This window comes from Mus caroli, unplaced genomic scaffold (assembly GCF_978045245.1).
Source record: "Mus caroli unplaced genomic scaffold, Mus_caroli_1 scaffold_2, whole genome shotgun sequence".
NCBI lineage: Eukaryota > Metazoa > Chordata > Mammalia > Rodentia > Muridae > Mus > Mus caroli.
In genome coordinates this window covers 130,902,000-130,916,931 of record NW_028227257.1, presented here as the reverse complement: position 1 = coordinate 130,916,931, position 14,932 = coordinate 130,902,000, and the positions used below count along the sequence as shown (strand labels likewise).

At 41.7% G+C, this 14,932-nt stretch overlaps 1 protein-coding gene across 5 annotated transcripts in view; it reads left to right on the top strand.

Moving 5' to 3' along the window:
- Positions 1-14,932, top strand: part of Lypd6b (LY6/PLAUR domain containing 6B) — a 159,049-nt gene that overhangs the window by 130,160 nt on the left and 13,957 nt on the right. For all 5 annotated transcript variants that reach the window (XM_029474297.2, XM_029474296.2, XM_029474295.2 and 2 more), the window contains one exon: positions 10,958-11,015. The gene's annotated coding sequence lies outside the window, so the exon portion shown is untranslated. The remainder of the gene's footprint in view (positions 1-10,957; positions 11,016-14,932) is intronic.

The window sequence follows — 14,932 nt, the reverse complement described above, 5'->3', positions numbered from 1 at the left end:
ATTTCTATATTGTGGGTAAAACACTCAAAATCCTTTCTTGTAGCTCTTCAGGAATATGCAGTATATTATTACCACCAGTAGTCACTCTACTTGAAATAGAGCAACACTATTATTACTCCCATCTCATTCTGGCTCCTCACCATTGGCTAATCTTTCTTTGCCCCTCCCTAGCCATCCACAGTTTTAGCTTCTGCATATTTAATGAGAAGGTGTTTCGTTTGTCTTCTTGTGCCTGCCTTGCTATTCTCTAAGTTCATCCGTGTTCCCCCCAAATAGCAGGATTTCCTCTTTTCATGGCTGGATATTAATCTGCTGCATAGCCATCACCGTTTCTTTATCCATTTGTCTGCTATGAACCCCTATGTTCAGATTTTAACCTTTGTTTTTATCAATAGGGTTTCTTTTGTCTACCTTGCTCGCTCCTTCCTGTAAAGTCTGTTCATCGTTCCACCACCTTCTGAGTCCTATGTACCAAGGTAGCAGACATAACCCCCAAATTCTGCCTCTTCACAAGATTCCTTTTGCTAAGAGATGGGCTAACAATAATATATCTCCCTCGCCACCCTCTCGTGTGACTCCTTCAAGTGGGCATTGTGTGTGAATACACATTATCTTAGGCACCCTACATCTTAACTGTTCTTCGTTTAGTAAGTGTCATTATTTTCGTTATGGTTTTGTCCCATACATCACTTCTTTTCAACCCCCTCTTTCCATTTTTATGCTGGTGATTTCAGGTAAAATCAGTTCTTTTCGTCAAAAATTTCCTTATATGTAAAAACTCCATGGTAATCCTCACAGCACTAGCCACACAGAAAGTACTCATATGCACTTGTTTTGTAGAAACTGACCTCTGATGTTGTTCATGTTTTTAAGAAAGAAATCTCTTTCCTGATACATTCTTCTCCTTTATCAATCTGTATCGTGTGTAGGTTTGTTGAGGTTTCTAGCATTTGGGGGACTGTTCCTGCCTGAGTGCAGCATTAGAAAAGTGATTCACTGCCTACTACAGAAGAGCTTATACTGGGGAAGCAATTCTCCTTTGACCAGCAGCAGACTTTCATATGTTTGTCATTTGTACAATAGGTATATAGATACTATATATAATATATACTATATACTATTTACTATATACTATATTATATATATCATGATACATATACTATATACTATATAATAATATGTAATATATAGTACATGCTATATAATATATAGTAGATATTTACAAATGATTATTAAAGGAATAAAATAGAAAAATGTCTTAGTAGGTAAAGGTGTCTGCCAACAAGCCTCACATATATGTGCGTATGCACACACACACACAGAATAAGTAAATATAATTTTTTAAAGAATTAAAAGAATAAATACATAAAAGATAATGCAATATATGTGTATATAAACATGGATTATATATACACATAAATATGGTGCTCAAGGAAATTTTACTTTTAAAAGTTGTATTCAGTTACTGCTTTTTGCATCAATAAAAACTATAAAGATAAACTTGGAAGGATGGTGTCAGAGTACATTTCAAATTCAATATACAGTATAGTTACCCACCAAGCGGAAGCCAGCAGCATTCATGGTGTGGTGGTTTGCATAAGAATGCCTGCCATGGACTTGGAGATTTTAGTGCTTGGTCACCAGGAAGTGGCTCTATTAGAAGGTGTGGCCTTAGTGGAAAAAGAGAGTCACTGGGGGTGAGCTTTGGGGTTTCAAATGCTCAAGCCAGGCCCAGTCTCTCTCTCTCTCTCTCTCTCTCTCTCTCTCTCTCTCTCTCTCTCTCTCTCTCTCTCTCTCCCCCTGCTGCCTGCTGATCCAGTTGCAGAGCTCTCTCTCCAGCACCTTGTCTACTTGTGAGCCGCCATGCTCCCTAGCATGATGATAATGAACTAAATCCCTGAATTTAAACAAGCCCCCAATTACATGTTTCCTTTTAGAAGAATTACCATGGTCATGGCATCTCTTCACAGCAATAGAAATCCTAACTATGACACATGGAGTCACCAGTGTGTCACCATCAAGGATCTGCAAACCCTGACTGCTTTCTTAGATATAGGTCCATTTTCTTTTCAGTACCAAGGACAGAACCTAGGTTCTCAACAATGCATGCTTTGCACCCGTGTCCCTCTCCCTAAGGGGTCAGAGAGCCTAGACCCCATAAGGGGCTATGAGACAGTTCCTAGCCTTTTTCCACGCAGTCTCTCACTCAGAGGTGTAGAATCCTAGCACTAAGTGTTGCACTGGTTTATATCCTGCTGTCTACCACACATTTCATGCCTCATTAAGGGATTAAATTTCCGAGCCTCTGGGATTCCTCTTGACGGATTTCATAACAAGTGCGATCATTGGCTGGCAGTGACTGCTATGGCTGTTGTTTTCCTGCTTAGACATCAGCTTGGTACTTTCGCACCTTCGACCTTAATTTCTTTGCAAACTTTTACTGTTTTGAGTTAATGATAAGAAACGGGATAATTGTTGCCTCGGTATCTATATGGTCCTGTGGTTTAGCGCACTCCGTGGTCCTTGTCAGGCCTCATTGGAGCACTGTGCGTGAAACCCATGTCCTGATGCATGCATTAGTTCTGTAAATGGCTCCTTAAAAGAAAATGTGACTTTCCTTTCACACCTCATTTCTTCATTCCACAAACATTCGGACCTTTGTTCCGGGCCAGGCCCATTGCCGGGACGACAGTAGTGTAAAGAGACCTCATTGTGGCAGGCTGAAGCTCTCCTTCCACACCTTTTCTTCTTCCCACTGAAGGAACTGAGGAGCCCTAGAAGCTCTGTGTGGGCTCCTGTGGTATTCTGGAGTTAACAGCAAGTACTCCTTGTGACTCCTCAACCCCCCACCCCCATCAGTGGACTGAAACCATCAAGGAAATAATAGTAAGTGAAGCCATCAAGTGAAGCCATTAAGGAGAATAACAAGGTTCTAAAGCCCACATCTGAAGACATCTCCTATATCTCTCTGCAGCTTGGCAAACAGCAGAAATGATTGCCGTCTGCTGATTCACCCACAGAGCTGAGAGCTGCGGACCAGCCTGGCCTCCTGTGGGCTGGACACACATCTCTGATTAGGACAATTTCAGAGTCTTCCAGACCCCCTTTAGACTTTGCTTAATCCTTCTCACTCCACTGAGCTATGTATGGTTCTGCTTAGAGTTTAGGGGGAATTACAATACCAGGCTTGAGGGGAGGGCAAACTCTGGGGAGTGGGACTTCAAACCCATGCTCTTCCTTTCTTTGTCAGTGTGAGGTTGACAGAGAAAAAGGCAAATGACATCAGTGGCCAGGTGTCAGTATAAAGCAGCTGATTTGGAAAATAGTTCCTTTGAGGCCTGTTTGGGTGAGAATCATTGAGATCACAAAAAAAGGAAGCAGCTGGTAAGTTCTGGAAACCTTTTTATATAAGCCCAGACTTTGAATAATGCACTAAATGGAGTGTATTGCATGTATTTAAATATTTATGTACAAATGGCTCGTTTTTTAGCCTGCTGTGCCACAGCCCCGCAACTTGACACAATTGTTTTTAAATTCCCATTGTCTAGATGCTAGAAGGTATTGTACAAAAGACATCGGAATCATGGAAAACAGACAAAGAAAACACAGACCGGATCATTACAAACCACACTGCTCTTCACAGCAAACTAGAGTAAAGGGTTTTGAAGCTGTGTTATGAGTAAATTAAAATGGAAGGATATGGGCCTAGACTTGAGTCAAAATTCTCTGTTCAACTCACTAACTTTGTGACCTTGGGCAAGTTTCTATTCTCTCTCTTATCTTCACACTCCTCATGTGTGAAGTGGGGACAATGATAGCTCCCACCTCACGGTGCTGTGACAATTACATGAATTCCTTGTGTTGGGTGTCCAACCCTTACAAAGCCTCGTGAATGCTAGCTTGAAATGGAAGTTTCTCTACATGAGCTGAATAGAACCAATCACTAGCAAAATATTACAAAGTAAGATCTGGGAAAGGCAGGCACTTGGTTTTAGGAGAAGATACCACAGCTGTGGATACAATGGTGTCCACTACACAGTAGGTGTCTGCTAAATATTGCTTTGTTAATATTTATAAGATTACAGTATAATTTTGATGATTATATTAATAATCCAACATTAATATCTGAATAAATATGTGTAGAGGAACTACGGGCATGAATTAGATTGTTCTATGAAATGAACTAAAATGTGCACTTCAAACGAGGGCACAGGAGGGACTGTTTGAAGCAGGCAGAGGTAGAACTTTCAAACTTCTAGCCTGGAAGTCATTACTGTCTCTTTTCTCACTGGGATGTAGGCATTGGTTGCACTTGGTTCCCTAGGAGCAGATGGTCTATGGATGTCTTGCCCTGGGGCTGTGTTTTCCTGGGGACAGCATTCCAGTTCCTGTCTGTGAGGCAGAGATCCAGGAGGAGGGTGATAGGCCCACAGTGAATACAGTCACTGCTTTCTCCCGTTTCCTTCTGGGCCTTGAGTTTCATACCCCAGGCGTGGTAGAGAATAGAGGCTGGTTCTGGAGTCTGACTGATACCCAGAATAATCAATTCACTGTGGATCTGTGAGCAGACCCTACCCATGTCTCCTCTAAGCCCCCTTGTGCTGCTGTGGGCAGGTTGGCTTGATCTTATGTGCACCTTACCTTCTTTCCTTACTCCAAACCTTTGTACTGAGGCAGGGAAAGGAATGGACATTCTCTACCTATCCCCAGCCCGAAGTCAGTACTCAGACCAGATGTGATGAGCAGGGGCTGTCTTTGCAGGAAGATCTACCGATTTGCCAAAGAAAGAATGCAGCTCTGGGACCTCCTAGCTACAGGATTGTGTAAATCACTCAACACTGATAAAGTTAAGGTTATGAAATTCAGTAATTTCCATTTTGTACCACAGCTAATTAGCAAAAGGAGAATGGTGACAGAGAACGAATTCCCAAACTTTTCACGAGGTAATCCTGGATGGATGGCTCCAGACAGTCTCACACGTAGTCACTTCCAAGATGCTGCATTCAAGGAAGCAGCATTTAATGAGTTCTTCTCGTCTCCTAGACGTGATTCTAAGTGCTTGGGGGAAAAATTAACCCACTCACTGGAGATCACTATTTTTTATTATTATGGCATTTTTACAAGGAGGAAATGAAGGCCCAGTAACCTGGCCAATGCTAGACCCTCATGTTGAGGAACAGCTGAAGTAGCTGAAACCCATCTAACTTGTTCACCAAGCTGAGGTCTTTTCACCCTTACCACATAGGTCCAAAGGACCACTGCGTCTCTTTGCCTTTAGGGCAGGTTTTGAATGTGGAGTTGGTTTGCTGAGGGTCCAGGTGAGGGATTTCAGGCCTCCTCCTCTTGCCTGCAGAAGTGGACCTCAGAACCTCAATTATAGTCAGAGGAGATATTGAGCTATTTCCAGTATTTCAAGGAGTAAAAGATATGTCATGATCAGTATGGCTCAGTCCTGGAAAGCCTGACGGAGGTGATGAAAGAACGAGGAAGGACAGACAGACATACAGGGAAGCTGGGGATGAGAGGGGATGAGACAGCCGTGCTCACTCTGACCAAGGGCACCAAGAAAAACAACCCATACCTCGGACTTTTGGTATATATAGCTAATTTTTACCTTCAATGGCCAATGGAACACTTGTGGTCGGACTGCAGGAAGGCTTTGCCAACTCCCAGAGGTCTGAGGGATTGGTCTTTGTCAGGAATTCACATTCAACTCAGGACTTCATCTACTTTATTCATTCACTTGAGGCTGCCTCTACTCCCTACACTTTTAGGAATATCGAAACAATATGGGCCAATGAATATATAAAACAGTTGCTTTGCATTTGTCCATATACTGTGATAATGTGATCATTTCATTATCTTTTGTGGATAACTACTTTTCATGGCAATTAGGCTTCCAGCCTTACCGTGTACAATAGTTATCTTTTATATACACTTTAGATGAGTTCCTCTAAACATGAAATGGGTTTGGAGTGGGAACTAGACAGAAATGGATGTTGGAGCTGAAAACATTCGTGTCTATGGGTCTGAGACAAGGAGAGATCTGGTGCCAAGGGTCAGTATCAGTGAGCTGGCATGGTATTACCCTCCTGTTCTAAGAGAAGGTAGTCCTTCCTGTTGGTTTCTCATTCTTATGTGCATACCAAATGCTTTTATTTCACACAGCTGTGACTGGCTCTCACTGAACTCAGGGTGTGCTTCCAACCAACTTTCAAAATGTAGTGAGGAGGCCAGATTGCTAGTTTCCCTTACATCCACCACTAAATGATGCACTCTAAAGCCAAACAAAGATGCTATTTTGCATTAACTGCAGTTTGGATTTTTTTTTTTAATGCATGTATTAAGACGTAAGGCTATATGGAGGCTAGAGGATGAGGAAAGACATTTACATAATTTGAAACAAGATCTCTCATTGGCCTGAATCTCACTGAGTGGGCTAGATGCTGCCTGGCTAGTGAGCTCCAGGGATCCCCCTGTCTGTGTCTGCTCAGTTCTAGCATTATAAACCTTCATTACTGTGCCTGGCAGTTTTTATATGGATACTGGGCATGGAGTTCAGGGACTGCCCTCACATCCTTTTAAGCACCAGACCACTAGAAGGAGCTGCCATGCTTAAATGTACGACAGGTTAGTAACTGGGAATTGTCAGGCCAGTTGCACCATTCATTCTGTTTGTATTTTTGAATAAGCCATGTGTCCTCATGGTTGGGAAAACCAGACCAATGAGGAGTACATTTTGAGGAGTCTTCTTGTTACTTGTGCCCTCTCAGACTTTAATCTGTCACTCTAGCTACAAACCTTCATGTCTGTTAATTTTCCATATATGCTTATTGCATGTATTTATGCATGCACAAGTAGACACATGCAATGCTTCTAAAATCCGAGAGGTGACATGGTGTGTGTGTGTGTGTGTGATATGTATTGAGTAGCGTGGGAGGATATCACTATACATGGATACAGGAAGGAATTTTCAGAAATAGAATTTGGGTCAAGGCTAAATGCAAGTGAAAGTTGAATACTGTTGTGAATTGTTCTTTAAGAGCTGGGATCCCATCAGCACCATATGCAAAGGCCGACTTTGTGTGGGTTCCTTAGAAGAGAGAATCAGCAAGCATGTTAACCTATCAAATTGACCAAAATCTAGAAAATTGACACTATAATTTTGATTTGCATTTCTCCTGTTTGGAAGTGTGCTCAGCTTTTTAAAAATGATGTTTAAAGACTGTTTTATTTATCGTCTATAACACAGTTATGTCTTTTGACAATTTTCCTATTCATTTGCACATAAGTTTCTTATGGAAACTATGCTAGTAGCTGTTTTCATAACAGCAAAATTACCTGAGTGTTTGATTTTGGTTTTGTCTTTGATGATTTGGTGATTTGAGTTGGAAATTGTTTTCCCAGGTTGTTACTTGTTCTTGACTCTACTTATGATATATATCTTTTGCATATGGAACTTCTTAAAACTGTGGTTGAGTTACTGAAATTTTAAGCGTCCATTTCCTGTGTTTTATTCATGATTGGAAGGACTTTTCCCCATTCCAAGTACACCATTCTTACTTCCTTCTGCTGCTTAGAGTTATCATGAAATAGTTTCAGGCGTACACGAATTAGAGGAAGTAGTGTAACAACTCCCAGGCACCCATCATCCACCTTTAGTCATTTGAAAATGCCCAATCTTATCTACTTTCCAACTTATATTGAGAATATTAATACATAAATCCCAGATATCATATTACTTTCTCAATAAGTACATCAATATATGTTAATGACATATAAAGATTTTTAAAAGAACATACTTTTCATAACATTGTTATTCCAAGAAGTTTGCGGAATTTTATAGCATTGAATTCTGTGTATAACACAGGGTATGGATCCAGCTTTATTGTTTTCTCCCATTCTGCTCTCATAACTTAACTTTTTAAAGTCCATCTTAACTTGCCAGTATAATTGATGTTTTGTTTTGTTTTTGTTTTGACTTTCTATTCTGTCCTCCTTGGCTGTCTACTTACAGTATTTTCCTCTTTAAATTACTGAACTGGTAGAGTAGTTTAATGATTATTGGGACTACTAATTAAAGGAAGTGATAAGTTTCTACTCGATCCACACTGTATAAAGGTGGCAGAAAATATGATTTACAATGCATTTCCTTAGAAACTGACAATGTAGGATTGGGGGCTGAGGTATGTGACAGTGTGCTTCCCAACAAAAGGACCAGTAAAGCAAGCTACGCTGAACAGCTTCTTAAACTGTGGGTCACAATAGTAGAGTCACAAAACTGGCAGGAGTGAATGACAGATTTTGAATGTGCAAGGACCTCAAATTAACTCAAGATCAAAAGTAAATTCCTCTGCGGTGGGGGTGTCTCTGCAGGGCTGGTCTGTGTCTCCCATGCAGTTTCACTGCTACCTTGGTTCTGAGCATATAGCATGCATGCCTTGCACTCTGCAAGCCTGCATTCTCTATGACATCATTGAGTACCGCTAGTCTGAGATACAAGCTAGATTGCAACTATGCTATGTTGTGATTGGGTTTTGTTGTTTGTTGTTATTATTCTATTTTTACCATCAACACAAAGTTTTCTTCTCTTATAAAAATGTGCTTCAATTATGGAAAACAAGGAATTTTAATATTTTCCTACCATCATTTTTCACCATATACCCATGATATCAATGTATCTTTGGGTTCGATTGAATACAATGTTTGATTTTAAAACTTGCAAATTGTGTTGCTGATGTGGCATAAAATGATAAAAATCATAAAAATGTTGTGATTATGATAAAATCATAAAAAATGTTAGCTTGGGATGAGGACAGAATTTCTAACATTTTCTAAAATGGCCATAAACGTTATTTTTGCATTTTGTACAGCACATTAATACAAAGCGGCAATCTCAGCACTGACTACTATAAATCAATATCAGTCAGCTCTGCAAAGTGTAGACGGTCCTCTGTGTCCTGCAGAATCAAATATTCAGCCACAATTTAATCCTTTAAAATTTTTATTTTGATATTTATTTTATGGAGGGAAGCACTCCCTCAACATGCCACATACATAGAAAGGTCAGAAAACAGCTCTTTTCTTCCACCACGTTTGCCCTGGAGTCTGAACGCAGGTCGTTAGTCTTGGCAGCAGGCACCTTTAGCCACTAGACTACCTCATCAGCCCAAAATTTAATTATCCATGTAAAAACAAGCAAGTTTATCCATCTAATTAGTGTGTAAATATATTCTCATCTTAATTAGTACAATAATATGTATGTCAAAGAGTTGCTTTAAAATGACATTTGTTCTGACCTGCAGCCACTCTGGGTTAGCTCTATAGAGACCTGAAATGCATAAACATTTCTCAGGCAACATGGACTCACTAGTGGGAAAAGTTTCTCTTCTCTGTAGCAATAGACTAGGAAATAGTGATTGTAAAAGCCTGGGGACTTGGAGCAGGTAGAGGACAATGAGGAAACAAGAGAGAAAAGGTTGACTTGGAGGTTGACTCTTGCTTCTCTTGGTCACTAGCCTACCCTGGGTTTCCTTCTGCAGAATCTGAAAGGCTGACAGTAGAGAGAGCTGAAATGTTTGCAGTATGCTGTGCTGTGGGGTTGAACTGGAAACCCAAGAGTGCTGCAGAGAAGGGCCCTAGTCAAGTATGTCAAGAAGGCTCTGCCATTGTGTTGCTGTTTTGAGCAGTTTGCTGTCTCTCAGCACCTAGTGACCCTGGCCCTAAGGCTGCCTGTGCACCAGTGGCTCTGAAGACATGAGAGTGAGCCTTACTGTGTGATTCCTGGGAAGCTGGGTGAAGATATTCTTAGCCTTATTTCCAAAGGACGGGACCAAATCTATCCAGTCACACATCTTCCTGAAGAAGATCTGGGCATGTGACTTCTGCTGCTGAGTTAGTGTAGACATGGCACTAAAGTTTTGAACAGGGTCTTTCATTGAACTGCTCCTATCTGCCTGTACCTTTAACAAAGTTCAGTAAGGAATAAACAGGTAAAATGTGGTAAATTGGTCTAGATCCTAGAGTGGGCCGAGAGACTGAGCTAGATTCCTGTATGATGACACAATTCCCTAATAACTTTGGCACAACCTGTGACCTCCTCAGCTCTAATTTCTCCTTACACCCTGGCAATGATCACATCATGCTTACCTCACAGCCCTGTGTGGAGAGTTAATTAATTTCAGATGGGAAAGTTCTCCAGGGATGAATCATGTTGTAGAGCCAATGTGCTAATTTGAGACCTCAAGGCCTTTGTGTTGAGATAATCTCCTGCTGCCCAAGCCCACATGCTAAAGGGTAAATGGAAACTACTCTACTTTGGAGTCAAGGGACTAAGCATTGCAAGGTGATCGAAGGGACACAGTTAACTGTGTTCCCTGACTGTTTGTGATCAGCCATGTGACTTCAGAGGTGGGTTGAGGTTAGCTCTGAAGTACAGGGCTAGTGCTCTCTGCCAGAGAGGCTATAGCCATTTTGAAAGACAGCTACCAGGAACTGTGGCTACACACATTTGGACTCGTTTTTATCCATTGGTGACTGTGAGCTCGGCGTGGATTGCATGGGCTCCACCTCTGGCATACCACACTAAGTAGTACAGGTCACTGGTGTGTGACCTCTGTCCTCTAACCTTCTGAATGAGTCCTGTGATAAATCCCACAGCCAGTCTTATCTTTACATACTTTCAATGAGGACAATGTTTGTGCCCATTCACACTTCATTCACAGAAAAGGAATAAGAAGAATCCTTCTTTTGGATTCTGTTGCATGCCACTGTTTGTGAAAGTCTACTCATGGAGTGCTTTGTTTTAAGTACAAAGTGGAAGGGACTCCTTTAGGCACAAGCAAAGGACACTCTGGCTGCCAACAAGGAATTTTATGTTCCGGAAATTAGTATAGAATATGGATTAGATCTCAATGCCTTTTTAGCTAACTATTTTTTTCTTTTTCTTTTTAATTAGGTGTCCTTGAATGAGAGGAACAAGGACTAGAAGAGGAGGAAGAAGACGGGTAAGGAAGGTGAGTTCAAGTACACAAGGAAGTGAAGCAAAGGGATTCCCTTTATTTGGGAAAATAAGTCTCCTGAGAGCAGTGAGAACATTGTCTGGGGGTGGGGTGGGGTGGGAAGGCTTGGGATGTGCAAGGTGAAGGGACATCAGAAGACTGAGAAGGCATGCTTCCCAGCTTCTCAGTGTGGCAAAATACCACTTTTCAACTTCAACGAGAAAATTTTATTTTGTTTGATGGTTTTAGAGGTTCCAGTCCATGGCTGAGTAGATATGTTGTTTCTGCACTGTGATGAGGCAGGATATCATGCTGAGCAGCAGAGCTTATGACCTCATAATAGCTAAAAAGCAAACAGACAACAAAATAAAACAAAAATCCAACAACAACAACAAAGCAAAACAGAGCGCAGAGAGGAGGGGAAAAAGTGAACAGAGACAAGACATGAACCCAAAGACAGCCCTCAAGGGTGCACTGTCTTCAAGTATGGCCCACCCCCTCAGCTTCTAAGACCTCCCAAGTGTCCATCGAGGTGTGACTTCATCAGTGAACTAAGCCAGTCGTGAGGGCAGAACCCTCGGGATCCGACTTCCCCAAACTCTGACCACTGAGCATTATTATATTGGGGGCCCTCCTCCCATGAGCCTTTGGGCATTTAAGATCTGAACAATTACAGATAGGTTATTAATTTAAAGAGAGAGGTTCTTAATTTAAGAGAGAAACCCAATGTCAAGTGAAAATCCAACATTATTATTATTATTATTATTATTATTATTATTATTTTTGACATTGAATGTCTTAGGACACAAACTATAGAGCAGAACATAGTTCAATTAATAAAAGTTTCAGTAGTCCACGGATTGGTTACATTCAAATAGACTTGTTTCCATGCAGATATGAATAACTGCATACACGTATTTGTATATTATAGTTCAGTGAGAGGGAATACACTATATTAGTAACATCCCGTGTTCATATTCTGAGGTCCTTTGACATTGCTCACCTCTCTCTGCCTTTTAACGATATACTTCGTGATGGTAGGATTAGGAATCACTAAGACTTGTTGAGGTTGCCATATTTGAATGAGCTTATAAGATATTCATCTACCTTTATCTTCTGATACAGAACTCAGTGGTGTTTTCATTTTCTCACTGATTGATTTGCTGCATTATCCAGTTGTTGGTTCCTCATAATTCAGATAATGTAACTGGTTCTTCTCTATGCTAGTAACAAGACTTTATGCACTGTAGCTTTCCTGGGATCACTCTGCTACACTAAAAAGCAGTGACTTTTAGAGTGGGACTTCTCTGAGGTTCAAGATTCAGTTGGAGTTCTGGAAGGAACCAGGTAGCATAATCAATTGGTGTTATTTCAGAAAGTTAACAAGGTACAATTCACAGAGGCTAGGAAGCCATTAGCAGAATACCAGACTCCAGAGTTAGCAGCAGAGAAGAATCATTTCCGTCTTAACTCAGCCCTGAGGACAAGGGAAAATGATTACTAGCATCTAAGGTGTACTAGGTGTGGTATAACTCTGGTAGACACTACGGGACATAGTGGAGGTAGTCACAGAAACAGATGCCCAGCCTGACTTTCCGACCACCATGCTATCCATGAGCACTTGCTGTTGGCCAAACCAAACCGGAGCCATTGGGAAGGCGTGCTTGCCTTTGCAGCACAGATCAGGGTACAGAGAGATGGAGGATGGTGGGTTTGAGGGCCAAGCAAAGAGTAAAAGAGGCTGTTTCCTTTTCACAACACTGTGCCAGCAGGGGGGGGGGGCACATCATTTTGCTACAGTGTATTTAAGGGAATGTATGCATTGAACCATGTACCAATGGCTTAGGCACTGTTGGGCAAGTCTTTAGTTGCTGAAACTAGAGTTCTCATAGCCTGCACGTGGGAAGCTGATTGAATGAATGAAAGCTTAGTCACGTAGATAAACATTCACCATGGAAATGAAAAGTCTATTTGTAGAAAAGAAAAAATAAAATAGTTTTAATTGATAGTGCCTTGCCTGTAATGTCTAAATCTCTTAGAGACAGACCGTAAGCATATTTCCAAGCAAGGACTGGAACTTGCTCTGCCCAGTTCTCAAGATTGTCCTGTGTGTGTGTGTGTGTGTGTGTGTGTGTGTGTGTGTGTGTGTGTGTGTGTGTACATGCATACACAAGTGTTTAAATGCATGCATGTGGTAAAACTTCTTCCTCAATCACTCTCCATCACAGTTTTTGAGGCAAGGTCTCTCACTGAACCCAGAGCTCACTGGGTAGCAAATTCCAAGAATCCTGTCTTTGCTCCTTTTCCATGTGCCATGGTTATAGATACACACCACTACACCCAAATCTTACCTGAGTGCTGTGGCTCTGAATTCAGGCCCTCATGCTTGTCCAGCATGCCATTTACCCACTAAACCATCTCCTAAGCCCCCAAGGTCAGCGTTAGCCTTGTAGTTTATAAATAAGCTGCAGTATTTTCTTAGCTAGAAACCATTGTATGAGCTAGAACAGACGTAAAGGTTTTGTGAATGAGAAATATTTGAACTGAGCCTTCCAAGCAAGATGGGAAGTATGACACACATTTAATATATGAAATGGTATGTTGAAGGGAGCCTGCCTCTGCACTTCCTTGCCGTGAGGGGCTAGAGAAGTTAACGTTCCTTCCCTCCCGGCTTCATGGGGACCTCTGGCCTTTGGAGAGGGCCCAGCCTGGCACCAGTGGTTTATTGCCATTACCCTCCTCCCCTTTCCCCCTGGCGACCCCCTCCCCCCAGGAGGGCGGATGCCAGCCTTGGGAACAGACAGAAAGCACCATACCCAAGCCAATTGATTGATTGATAAGCATTTCCCACTGCAGATGGCTCCTGTCCTTGAAGGAAGCAGAGACCAATATCCTTAAAATGCTAAAAGCCCACCCACTCTTGGACTATGAAAAAGAGACAAATATTCATAGACAGCTATGACCATGTTGTAAAAATATACCAGCTTCTGATAGCACAGTAAGTTACTTTTCCTAAGTCAGGAAAGTCCCTTTCCAGCTGCATGGTTCTGTCCTGCTGTCTGAACAAACATGATCAGGTTTGAAGGACGACATTCCTTTACCCTCTCATGTAATGTCAAGGCTTAGAAGCCCCCACTTGCCCCCTTCCCTTAGACCTGGGGGTTCACTATCTTTCCTGTTCCATCAGGAAGGTTGGTGGCTCAAGCTCAAGCTTAAATAAAGACCCTCATGCGATTACAGCGGGTTGTGATTCCTGGTGGTCTCTTTGGTGTTTTTTTTTACAATCTGGGCACAACGATGTGACAGCCCAGAGTTTATGGCTTCTTAAGGCAAAAGATATAAGAGCCTCTGAATGCTTGTTGTATGCCAAACCTTTTCCTGGGGAGATGCAACAGACGTCTACTCACGCCAACAGGAGCCTGTAAATGACCAAAGTATGGATACTATCAAATTCCAACATGGTGAACCAATGAGTTTTATTGAGGTTACTTACAAAAATATGGGTGTGAGATAATTTATAGGTAGAGAAATGACTCAGACACAACAGCATCACCAAAGCCTGCCAGAATGGATGACAGCTCACAAGGCTGGGAACCCGGAGCATGCTACATATAGTGAAGACAGCTCAGGTGGAGAGTGTCCTTTTCAGGAAGCTCAGATGGCCTAAGCCTCCTTCAGATAGCTCATATGGTCCTGCTTCTCCAGGGTAGCTTGGCTTGTCTGAGAGTATTCTCAAGCAGTCTTTATTTTTCACTCTTGGGAGGGAGGGGCCTAGTGAATCTGATCAATTTCAGGGACTTCGGAAATCTCTTCTGAGTTGTTTACTTTCTGTCTTAAGGAGTTTCCCTAGGAGATGGAATGTTTCAGTCCAAAGACGCCTGGAAATTGTCCCATGTGCTCTAGTTTTCAGAGGTATTAAATCCTGCTTTCAT